We start from the raw sequence: 11,350 nt of genomic DNA, 5'->3' as shown, positions 1-11,350 counted from the left end.
TCCAGCCACTGCAAATGAATTGCAGATGCATGAGCCACTTTGTGTAACTGGCTTTATGTGGGTAGTGGGGAATCAAAACCGGGTTGTTAGGCTTTGCAGGCAAGTGCTATAACCACTGAGCAGCCTCTCCACCCCTCCGTCCAGTTTTTACCAACACCTGGACTCTGTCAGTTGTAACAATGTGTGTGTGTGTGTGTGTGTGTGTGTGTGTGCATGAATACAGTTCACAACACACTTGCACAAGCTGTCATGCATACACACACTCCCACACACTCATAACTCTACCACATTTATACATGTATACAGCACACTCATGCACACGCATGCACCCTCACATGCATGTATATGTGCACACATGTTCTTACAAACATATTTTCTCACACTTACGCACTTACATCACCTGTTGGTACCCAGGTCCAGCGCTCAGGGTGGAGCTGGGGAGGAAGCCAGGTTTGTGAACTTGTTGGGCTTCTTCTGCCAGTAGGGGAAGGAAGACAAAATAGAGGGGTGGGGGGGCACGGGGGGCAGGAAGTGGGGGACGAGTGGTAGTGGCAACTGTCCACCCGTTCCATGGAAGGTTCAGTTTTTCCCTGGAAACACCCAGCTAGCTCTTGCCCTCTACCCCTCTTCCCCAGTGACCTTTTCCTGATTTTTCTGGAATAAAGGCAGGGGTGGGAAGTTACAGGCTCCAAGGCCCACCTGGAAATGGTCACACATTGACCTCACCAGCCCAGCTCAGGTTGAAGAGCCCCTGCCCACCATCCTCACTAACCACAGCTCTGTCTTGCAGAGAGAAACTGAGGCAGAGAGCAAGAGAATTTTCCTTCACAGTAGGTGCTGTCAGCTCTCAAAGGCAACATGCAGTCCATGCCCTTTGAGGGGTCATGGTGGGTAATCCCCTGCCTGGGGCCCTCTGGGAAGCCCTCTTCCCTGTAGGACTGCTCAACAGTTTGTCAGGAAATGCCTGCTACTGTCCAGCCAGATCCTTCTCTCTTGCCTCCTTCTCTTCCTCAACTAGCACCAGCCTTGGCCAGGGTTCTCCTAGCTTTTCTGTCTCCTCATTTCCCGTCTCCTCCTGCTATCTTTTCTTCCGTGGCCTCTTGCTTTCTCCTTTCCTCACTGCTTTCACACTCCCCTTCCTCCCCGCACCTTCCCCAGCCCCTCGCACTTTCCTGCAGCTCCTCTTCTTCCCTGGTGCTCAGGCCCTTGCTGGGTCCCACAGCTCCCATCCCGCTGATGTCAGAACCCGGGTGTGTCCTGAGGTGGTCCTCAGTCCTGGCCAGGCCTCACCCTTCCTCACTTTCTTAGGCACTCACTAACTCTACTTCCACCTGCTCCTTGGATCTCTCCCCTGCAGGACCCTCCTATGGGTGCCCACGGTTCTACCGCAGCTGCAGGTTTGTCTCCTGCCCTCCCCCCAGCCTTGGCACTCCACCTGGGCATGTTGTCTTCCCTCCTCCCCATAAAGACTCTCCCCTTGGGACAACTTAACCTCAGGTCACTTCCTGACCAAGGGACTCTCCCAGCTTCTGAGTGGAACCCTCTCTACTACCCACTTCCTGCCTGATTCTTCCAAGGGCAGGACTCTGTCTAGCACACGATGTGGCTGCCACTGCAGTGAGAGAGTTGGCACAGGGTGGGGTGCAACATCCGGGCCAACTCTGCTAGAAGACTTGCTGACACCCAGAAGAGGCCAGTCCACATGACCCAAGACAAGTAACCCCTTCTCTCGACAGCTGGGAAGTTGTGGGTCTCTCCTCTCCTGGGGTACTAGACAGGGCCCCCACACCCCAGTGAAGGGCTGTTTTGCCTATAGCTGAAAACTGCTGCTGTTTGCTGCCACTCCAGCAGCCACCCAGACCCACAGGCTGTAAATCACCTCCATTGTCTGGCCTGGCCCTGGTCTCCACATACTTTCAAAGAGAAGGACAGAATCTCTCTGCCCCCAGCTGCTGCCCCCGCCAGCCCAGAGCTGGTGCGGCAGAGGAGAAAGGGGGTCTTTATGCCCGCAAGCAGGAGGGCACCATGTCTCCTCTTGGTCCCCATACAATATCCCCTGGTGAAAGGGCCTTTTGTGATGGCTTCTGAGACTGGGCACAAAACCCTTCCCACTTAGGAGGAGGAGTCCTCCAGCTTAAGACCCTGCCCTGGATGGAGGTCACCGGACATAGTGGGGGAAGCCTTGGGCCCAAAGACTCCAGGAAAGAGACCATGTAAAGAACACAACATAGCTTGAGGGGTGGCGATAGGGTCCCTGTGTCCTGTGTCCACACAGCCCGAGGTCCCACAGCTGATCACTTCCTGGTGGAACTGTCATTGAGGAAGCTTAGTCCATTCCCAGAGTGCTGTGTCCTCAGCTTAGAATGCTGTTCCTGGAGATATTTATCTATGCTCCCACTGTCTTAAAGGGGCCAAAAGGGACCACACACCCCCCCCCCACAATCTTCTGCTAGCTGCCTCCTAGTACCCTGTCACTTCTGACCCCTTCGTATAATTACTGTGTCTATGTCATTCTGTTTTGGGCTCCCTAGCTAGGGGGGAAGGTAGACAAGGGAACTTGCATTCATTTACTTGATGACCCAGTGCCTTTCAACCAATAGGTGCACAGTGAATATTTGTTTATTTAGCCTTCCTTCCACCCTGAGAGACAGCCCAGTGATTCCATTTATAGATGAGGACTCTGGGAGCAGGGGATTGTTTCCCAAGCCACGCAGAAAGAAAGAGGTAGAACTGAGATTCAGAAACATTGTGCCGGGCATGGTGGTGCCTGCCTTGAATCCCAGCACTTGGGAGGTAGAGGTAGGAGGTTCGCTGTGAGTTCGAGGCCACCCTTAGACCACACAGTGAATTCCAGGTCAGCTTGAGCTACAGTGAGACCCTACCTCGGGAAAAAAAAAAAAGTCCTTGCTAGTGTGTCAGTCTGTCCTGTCACCTGGACAAATTCCTCCAGCATGCCCTGCAGAGGCAGCTCTGAGGTTCCTGGTGACAGATCGTACCCTCACAGGCTGGACAGGAGCCTATACCAGGATCTGGGCAGCAGGCCTCCATCCCTATGAGAATGGGGAGCTGCCCCAGTATCCCCCAAACTCCAACTCCTGTTGAGCTGTGTACCATCAAGCAAGGTTCCGAACCCCTTACCCTGGCCTCCATTCAGCACCCTATCTGTGACAGGAAGTAGTCTCTCCTGCCCAGCAGGTGTTTCTGTGGGGACATGTGCAGGAAAGGGCTCCTGGGATTGGAAACAAAGCTATGGGTGCAAACGAGACCTTCAACGCTCTCTCCTTAAAGGAGTAGACCACAGTGTCAGCCTGGGCCCTCACCAACTCCCAGAACCCCTGCTGAGTCAGCCTCCTGAAAAGGCAGGCTGGGGACAGGACGTCCAGGTTCACCTTCATGGATGAGGGGTCCTTTCAGAAGGAGCAGCATGGGGCCAGGAACCCAGCAGAATCGCTCTTTAGGCCTAATAGGAGGATTAAGCAGCTTTGATTCTGCCTTGCTTGGGACCCCCCAGCTCTCCTCTCAGACTACTTGTCACGCCTCTCTCCATCCTACCTTGTGATAGGACAGGGCGTCTAGAACAGCAAGCTGGCCTTTGACTATGCAGGTGAGGCTGAGGAGCCCTGGTGACCACGTCTCTACAGCCCCAGCTCCTCCCAGTCCAAGGCCTTGCACCTGACTCTGTTTTGAAGACAAGTCACCAGGTACAGCTGCGCCCTCAGTTGCTGCTTGGATCTTCTGGCTCAAGGAAGATCCTTCCAATGCCGCATCATGTCCTTCTTTCCATGCTCCAGATATTCTTCACACTGACCACTGGCTAGCCTCCTGGTCTTGCACATGCTATACTTCTCGCCTGGAGTCCCTTCCCTCTCTGCTCTCCAGGGTCAACTTGCAGTGTTCCCTCAACTCTCTGCACAGACTGCACTCTTAGCCCTTCCCAGGAGCACTCCTGATGTCTACCCACCTACTCATGCCCTCTCTGACTCCCACCAATATGGAGGTCCCTCTGTATAGTCCTGGCTCAGTCTGGCTCCACACCATGGCCCGATGGCGGGTACGCAGCTCACAGGGTGTGAACCCCTTGCAGGCCCTTGGCTCCTCTGGGCACTCCAGGAAGCTAGGAAAGCTGCAAAGAGGCTGGCAAGCACTGCCACTCCACAGTCGCCTCCTTTTCAGAAGGACTGACTCTGTTGGCTCCATCTCTCCCAAGTTCCCACTGCTCCCTGCCCCTTTATTAGCTCCTTGTTCAAACTCCAGAGAGAAACCAGATGGCCACATTCTGCTCACTGACTAGCCCTGGAATGCACTATCCACTTGTGTTCAGCCAGTGGCCCGATCTAGTCCACATTCTGGGGAGCCATCATTCATTCATTCAGTCACTCCTCATTGCATTTGTTCATCAGAACTGCTCTGAGCACCATTCCTGTGCCAGGCACTGTCCAGGTAAGATCCCTGCTCTCTCAGGACACATGGCACAGCATGTCCTCTGTCTCTCTCCCTGACTTTCTGGGGCCCTCCATCTTCCTCCTAGCTCAGGTCATTGTCATTCTCCTCTCCTCATCCTAAGGCCCTCCAGGTGCCTCAGCGAAAATGGTCAAGGCTGAAGAGCAAAGCCAATTGCAGCAGTGCCCCAGTGACAACTACAGTCACAATGACCACACTCACTGCTCCCGTCCTAAGTGTCTCACCCACCCCTAAGGGAATGCCCACCCCTCCCTAGGAGGTCCTTGTTGTCCCCACAGTTCCCATTTCTGTAAGGGAAGGCTCAGTGTGGTGACCCATGCGTCCCATGAGCACACAGCTATAAGTGCAGGATTCACATCCAAATTGGTATGCCCTAAGGGATGGGTTTAACTGCTGGGCCACTTGGCTTTTCCAGGCCCATTAGGTCATGTCCACTTGGCTCCCTCACCAGAAGGAAGGGTAGGCACCAGCGGAGGTGTTAGGTCTCCACCACGCCTGCCTTCTGACAGGAAGGAGGCACTGTGGAGGGCCAGTCTGGAAGGGGAGGACTGCCACCCCAGAAGCCAGTTCAGCCAGCCTGGTCCCTTACAAAGAGAGGCACACCCCTTCCCCAGCTGCTCCAGTCTTGGCCACTATTGCCAGGGCACAGGGGTCAAACTGGGGAGACGAAGTCCTCCTTACTCCTACCCCAGGCCACACTGAGGACTCCAACTCCCAACTGGGTCACCAGTCCTTGACACGGCCATGGCGTTTCCTGGTTGGAAGCCAGTGACCCACTCAAAATAACTAGTCCCTTTGCACAACTGTCTTCCCTGGGCCTGAGAACAGCTGCAAGGGATTAGGGTGGGACCGGAACAAGAGAACTCCCACCCAAAGACCCACACCCACAGAGCTGGAGCAGGTGGCAGTGGCGTGGGGTGAGGAGGCTGCACCAGCCGGGAACCCAGGATAGCCTTGTCCTAGAAACCAGGCCCCCTCTCACAGGGGCAGAGAAAGTGGGATGGGAACCTGAAGGGCGGCCTTGCACCCTTCAGCCCCCCGCCTGGCCCATCCGTGGCTGGAATTGGACCACTCCACGCCTGGAGCTGCTGCTTAGAAATCGGATGGACGTCAGAGGACCGCCTCTTCCACTCGACAGGAAGTCTGCGCTCTCAGCCTCTGTGCTTGCTTCCCTCCGCCCTTTCCCGCAGTCTGGGGTCCACATCATCTAGCTCAGTCTGCTCCCAGGGATGAGATTTGGTTACTCATGGCTGTAGGGTGGTCTGCACATGCATAATCATGCTTCCCTAGCCCACATGGCTGTGCACATGCCAGAGGTGTTAGTTAACTGTACCTCCAGGACTAGTGCTTTGGAACTCAACTTAAAGCAAGTAACTAAGAGCAGTTAAAGCTAGAGGCTTATTCAGATGTCCCTTCGGTTTCAGGAGAATTTGAAATTTCACTGGTGTAATAGAACTGAAATTTTAACTTTAATTTTTTTAAAAAATATTTATTTTTTTATTTGCAAGAAGAGAGAGATAGATAGAGAGAATGGCCATTCCAGGGTCTCTAGCCACTACAAACAGACTCCAGGTGAATGTGCCACTTTGTGCATCTGGCTTTACCTGAGTAATGGAGAATCAAACTTGTGTCATTAACGTCATAACCACTGAGCCATCTCTCCAACCCAACTTTATTTAATTTTAATTAATAAAATACTAAGTGAAGGACTGGAGAGATGGCTTAGCAGCTAAGCCCTTGCCTGTGAAGCCTAAGGACCCCAGTTTGAGGCTCAATTCCCCAGGACCCATGTTAGCCAGATGCACAAGGGAGTGCACACATCTGGAGTTTATTTGCAGTGGCTGGAGGCCCTGGTGCACCCATTCTCTCTCTGTCTCTCTTCCTCTTTCTCTCTCTGTCACTCTCAAATAAATAAATAAAATAAACAAAAAATAGAAAAATTAAGTTAAAAATCATCACACAGGACTGGAGAGATGGCTTAGTGGTTAAGCCACTTGCCTGCAAAGCCCAACAACCCAGGTTCAGTTCCCTAGTACCCACATAAAAGCCAGAATCACAAAGTAACACACGTATCTGGAATTTGTTTGTAGCAGCTGGAGGCCCTGGCACACCCATTCTCTCTCTCTTTCTCTTCTGTCCCTCTCTGCTTGCAAATAAGTAAAATTAGAAAAAAATCATCACACACATTGAGCAATGTAAAGTTGAAATCTACCCTGTTTTCTAATGGCACACTAACCTAGAAAGTTGCCACCAGTCGGACCTCCTCTACTTCCAAGGGGATTTGCACAGCCTCCCGTTCCCTTGTTATATTGGTTGAACAGATAAGGCCCATGGACACGCCCGAGGGAGGGAGGAGTCTGACCTGATCCCCACTGGTGAGCTCAGCCTCCTTTGAGAAGGGGTGGGGTACAGAGTGCACCACTCCCACAGGAAAGGCCCAGCCTCCTGAGGGCTCTTCTGCTTCAAGACCCCAACGTCCTCACCTCCCTCACTTGAGGGAGGGCTTTCCTGGGGCGCAGTGCAGTGAGAGGATTTGAGTATAGCTCATTCCCCTCTCCTGCGGCTGAGTCCAGCACAAATGACCAAGCATTCTGCAACGAACCCCTCTTTCCCTGTCATTAGTACAGCGATCTCAGAAATACCTTCTCATTAGGGAGGTGAGTCAAGTTCAAAGTACATACCTGACCAGAGACATTTGTGTCTCTGCTCCCATAAAAGCCAGCCATAAGAATTTGGCGAGCCCAGCCATGTATGGGATGCCTCAGTCCAGAATTCCTATGGGACCTTCAACCCCACCCTAGAGCAGATTTGCCATCATCCCACTTCCTCTGTCTGAGGCTGCTGCACTCCCAGCCAGGAGGGGGCCGAAGCATCCTGACGCAGCAGAGCTTTAGGATCCGATCTGGTGCCATTGACTTGCTCTACCACTCGCCAGGAAGTTCTGTGTCTCTCAGATTTGCTCCCATTCCAGTGCAGCAGCTGGCAGTCTGTTCAGGGGAAAGAAAACCCCCAGCTCTCCCCCGGTCATAGCTGCAAGATTAGCGAGGTTTCCAATGGCAAGAAGAGAGGCCCCAAGCTGCTTTCGCTTCAAGTGAACAGGGAAGCTCTGGGGGACAGCGAAGGCTTTGGAGTCGCCTTGGAACCTGAAGGACTGATCCTGAAGCAGCCATGATTTTACTGTTTTTCTCCAAATGCCAGGGTTCATGATTTCACTGCGGAGGCAAAGGTTGGGGGAAACCAGGCAGTGGGGGCTCTTGCTAATATTTATTACTCTCATGCAATAAAACAGCACAGCATTTACACCCTTTGACAGGGATCTGCTCAGTCTGTTCCACATCCCACCCTTACACTGTTTTGCTTTGCTCTAACACCATGGATACCAAGAGGCGCAACTTTCCAGAGGTCCACGCTTCATCCAGATGTTTAGCACCTTGAGGATTTACAAGTTGGGAGTCCCCATAACAGCCCAGAGGCAGTGCTGGTCATCTTGCAGTACCCCCACATTGCCGGGGTGCTCTCCTTTCCCAGGGCGCCTGTTTCTCTGCACTCATCTGCTTCATATCAAGCTGCTCACTCCAGACTGGAGAAGCTCATGGGACAGAACTGCCCCACACCAGGAGAGGGTGGCCTACAGGGTTCTCGGCTAGCCTCAGAGATAGAGGGAGATTGAGAAGATATATCTCTTGCGGTGACAATTAAACTTCATTTGAACAAGATAAGTCAGGACCGAGGAATCTGAATTTGACCTTTTTTAAAAATTTTATTCAGGGCTGGAGAGATGGCTTAGTGGTTAGACGCTTGCCTGTGAAGCCTAAGGATCCCAGTACGAGGCTCGATTCCCCAGGACCAACGTAAGCCAGATGCACATGCATCTGGAGTTTGTTTGCAGTGGCTGGTGGGCCCATTCTTCTCTCTATATCTCCCTCTTTCTCTCTCTGTCTGTCACTCTCAAATAAATAAAAATAAACAAAAAAATTAAAAAAAATTTATTTATTTGAAAGCGACAGACAGAAAGAGGCAGATAGAGGGAGAATGGGCGCACCAGGGCCTCCAGCCACTGCAAATGAACTCTAGACGCGTGCGCCCCCTTGTACATCTGGCTAACGTGGGTCTTGGGGAATCAAGCCTCGAACCAGGGTCCTTAGGCTTCACAGGCAACTGCTTAACTGCTAAGCCATCTCTCCAGCTCCCCTTTTTTTTTCTTTCCCCAAGGTAGGTTCTCATTTGAGGCCAGGCTGACCTAGAATTCACTGTGTAGTCTCAGGGTTGCCTTGAACTCATGGCAATCTCCTACCTCTGCCTCCTGAGTGCTGGAGTTAAAGGTGTGTGTCACCATGGCTGGAAAGAGAATTTGACTGTCTAGGAGCCATGTAAAAAGTTGGGCCTGGCCATGCACGCCTGCTATACTTGGGTAGAATCATTTCTTTGTCCTGCCATTAGTGCCCTATCTGAGGTGAATAGACATCCGTTCATGTCTCTTCAGGAAAAGTCACACAACACAACTGGTGCCTGAACAGGGACTGGGAGGACCAAAGATGAGCTGGAGAGTAGCTGCATGGCCTTTGATGTCAGTGCTGAGACATGCCTCTGAGGCTGATGTTTGTGAGCCCACCCCAACATGGCTCCCTTCCCGTGCTGTGGGATGCTTGCTGTGCCTCCTTGTGAGGTGGCAGCTGCTCGCTCCTGCTATGGGGATAGGACACACAGCCAAGGCTGAGCTGTCTAAGGGTAGTGTCCTTCGTGATAACCCCAGAGTGATGGTTGTCTTCCTCTAGTCAGTATGGGTTGGCACATCATCTTGACAAATGGGCTCTGCCATATGTGTTCTGGTATGCCCTCAACATGACTAATGGACTAGAGAGCATGCTATGATCCCTGAAAGTAGCATGTATAGGATGGGATTGTAAACAGGTTGTGGCAGTAGGTGTGTAGCCTTTTCTATGGGTGATAAAACATGCACCTGAGGTTCATCTATCTGCTCAGAAAGAAATTGCCCATGTAAGGGAGGAATTGCAATGAGAGAAAGACATGCAGATGCTATTCACTGCATTGGCTTTTGATTTGGCAGGGAATGTGGGTGAAGGTGGGGAGTGAGATGAAAGTGTTGGCTTGCCATTCTTAAAGCAGGGAGGATGCAAAAGAAAAGTACAAAATCGATCTGTGCTAAAGACCCCTTCCTGGAATCCAGAAGATTTGGAACCCATGGCAATAATCAGACAGTGAAGAGGGAGTGAGCAAGACAGAATGACCAAAGATATCTTGACCTTCAATACAGAGGGAGGGAAACCCATGCTACAGTGTGTAGGTGGGGTGTTCATAATGGCCTACTCAGGGAATAGTCTGTATCTGAACTGACTAGTTAAGGAGGACTTTTTATCTTTTGTTTTATTTCTGTTTTGTTCATTTGAGATAGGGCCTTGCTCTATCCTAGGCTCACCTGGAATTCACTTTGTAGTCTCAGACTGGCCATGAACTCAGCAATCCTCCTAACTTGGTCTCCAGAATGCTGGGATTAAAGGCATGTGCCACCACACCTGACTAGGGAAGACTTAATTTTTTTTTTTATTTACTTATTTGAGACAGAGAGAGAGAGAGAGAGAGAGAGAGGGAGGGAGAGAGAGAGAGTATGGGTGTACTAGGACCTCCTGCCACTGCAAATGAACTCTAGACACATGCACCACTTAGTGCATCTGGCTTTACGTGGGCACTGGGGAATCAAACCAGGCCATCAGGCTTTGCAGACAAGTGTCATTAACCACTGGGCAATCTCTCCAGCTCTGAGGAAGACTTTTAAACAAGTAGTAAGGGAGCAGGACTTTGAGGCAGATGGGATCCTTCTAAGTGCTGTGGAAGCAGAAGAGCTGAGTAATCTAACTGCTCACTTCTCCTTTAGACACAGGGGACAATAGTCTGAAATGAAATAAGGACTGGCTCATACAAGCTATAAGGACAATTGGTTATTTCTAGCTGAGGTCCCCATAAATATGAGGGACTGAAGGACAATAGAGTGATCTGGTGCCCAGTTTACTGGGCTGGATGGGACTGTGTTTACAGAGTTTAAAAAACAGAAGACAGCCAGGTGTGGTGGCACACGCCTTTAATACCAACACTTGGGAGACAGAGGTAGGAGGATTGCCGTAAATTCAAGGCCATCTGAGACAACATAGTGGAAAAGGCACTCCAGGAGGCCTCTAAGGGTGTTGAGTAAAAATCCCAATGCGAGGGGTGGGCTATCTCCCTGTAAGTTATTGGCCTGGAAGGTCCCTGGCACTCCATAAATCACAGTCTACAGCCTCTGCTATTGATTGCATGACAGAACTGGTTGATAAAACTATTGCTGAAGACACTGAATACTTTGGCTTCAGGACATGAAAAACTCTTGCTGGGACTGAGTTGGAAGCTCCCTTCCCTATTGGGTGGTTTTCCTAGTGTTGGGAAGGTACTATTCAGGCTGCTGGGGGAGGATTATCACTCACAGCTCTGCTCAATTGTGGAAGCTGTGTGCCATACTACCATCAGGTGAGGCAAGATATGTCCGCTGGTACAATAGTGGCATGACTGGTAACAGTGCAACCAGCTACCTTCTACTCAGATTTGGGGCTCATACCACAGTAAGAAACTCATGTCTAATACTGTAAGGCACAAAGGAGACCACAGGTACTATTGTCTTGTTAACCAGATGTTATGTCCCTATCAAATTTCCTTCCAAGTATTTCTGTTTATGGCCTCAGAGTCCTGCTATCAGCCTCCATTATGCAGTGGACAGTGGCTATCTGAAAACCACCAGCATAACCTATCACATTGCTAAGAAAAAGAGACATAGTGGCCCAATGCTCAGAGAACAAGTGACAGAACTGGGAATCTGAACAGGCCATTCCTGTTTGCAGGC

This window comes from Jaculus jaculus, chromosome 1, assembly GCF_020740685.1.
Source record: "Jaculus jaculus isolate mJacJac1 chromosome 1, mJacJac1.mat.Y.cur, whole genome shotgun sequence".
In the NCBI taxonomy this organism is placed as follows: Eukaryota; Metazoa; Chordata; class Mammalia; order Rodentia; family Dipodidae; genus Jaculus; species Jaculus jaculus.
The sequence above is the reverse complement of the archived record's forward strand: the minus strand, read 5'-3'. Positions refer to the sequence as shown.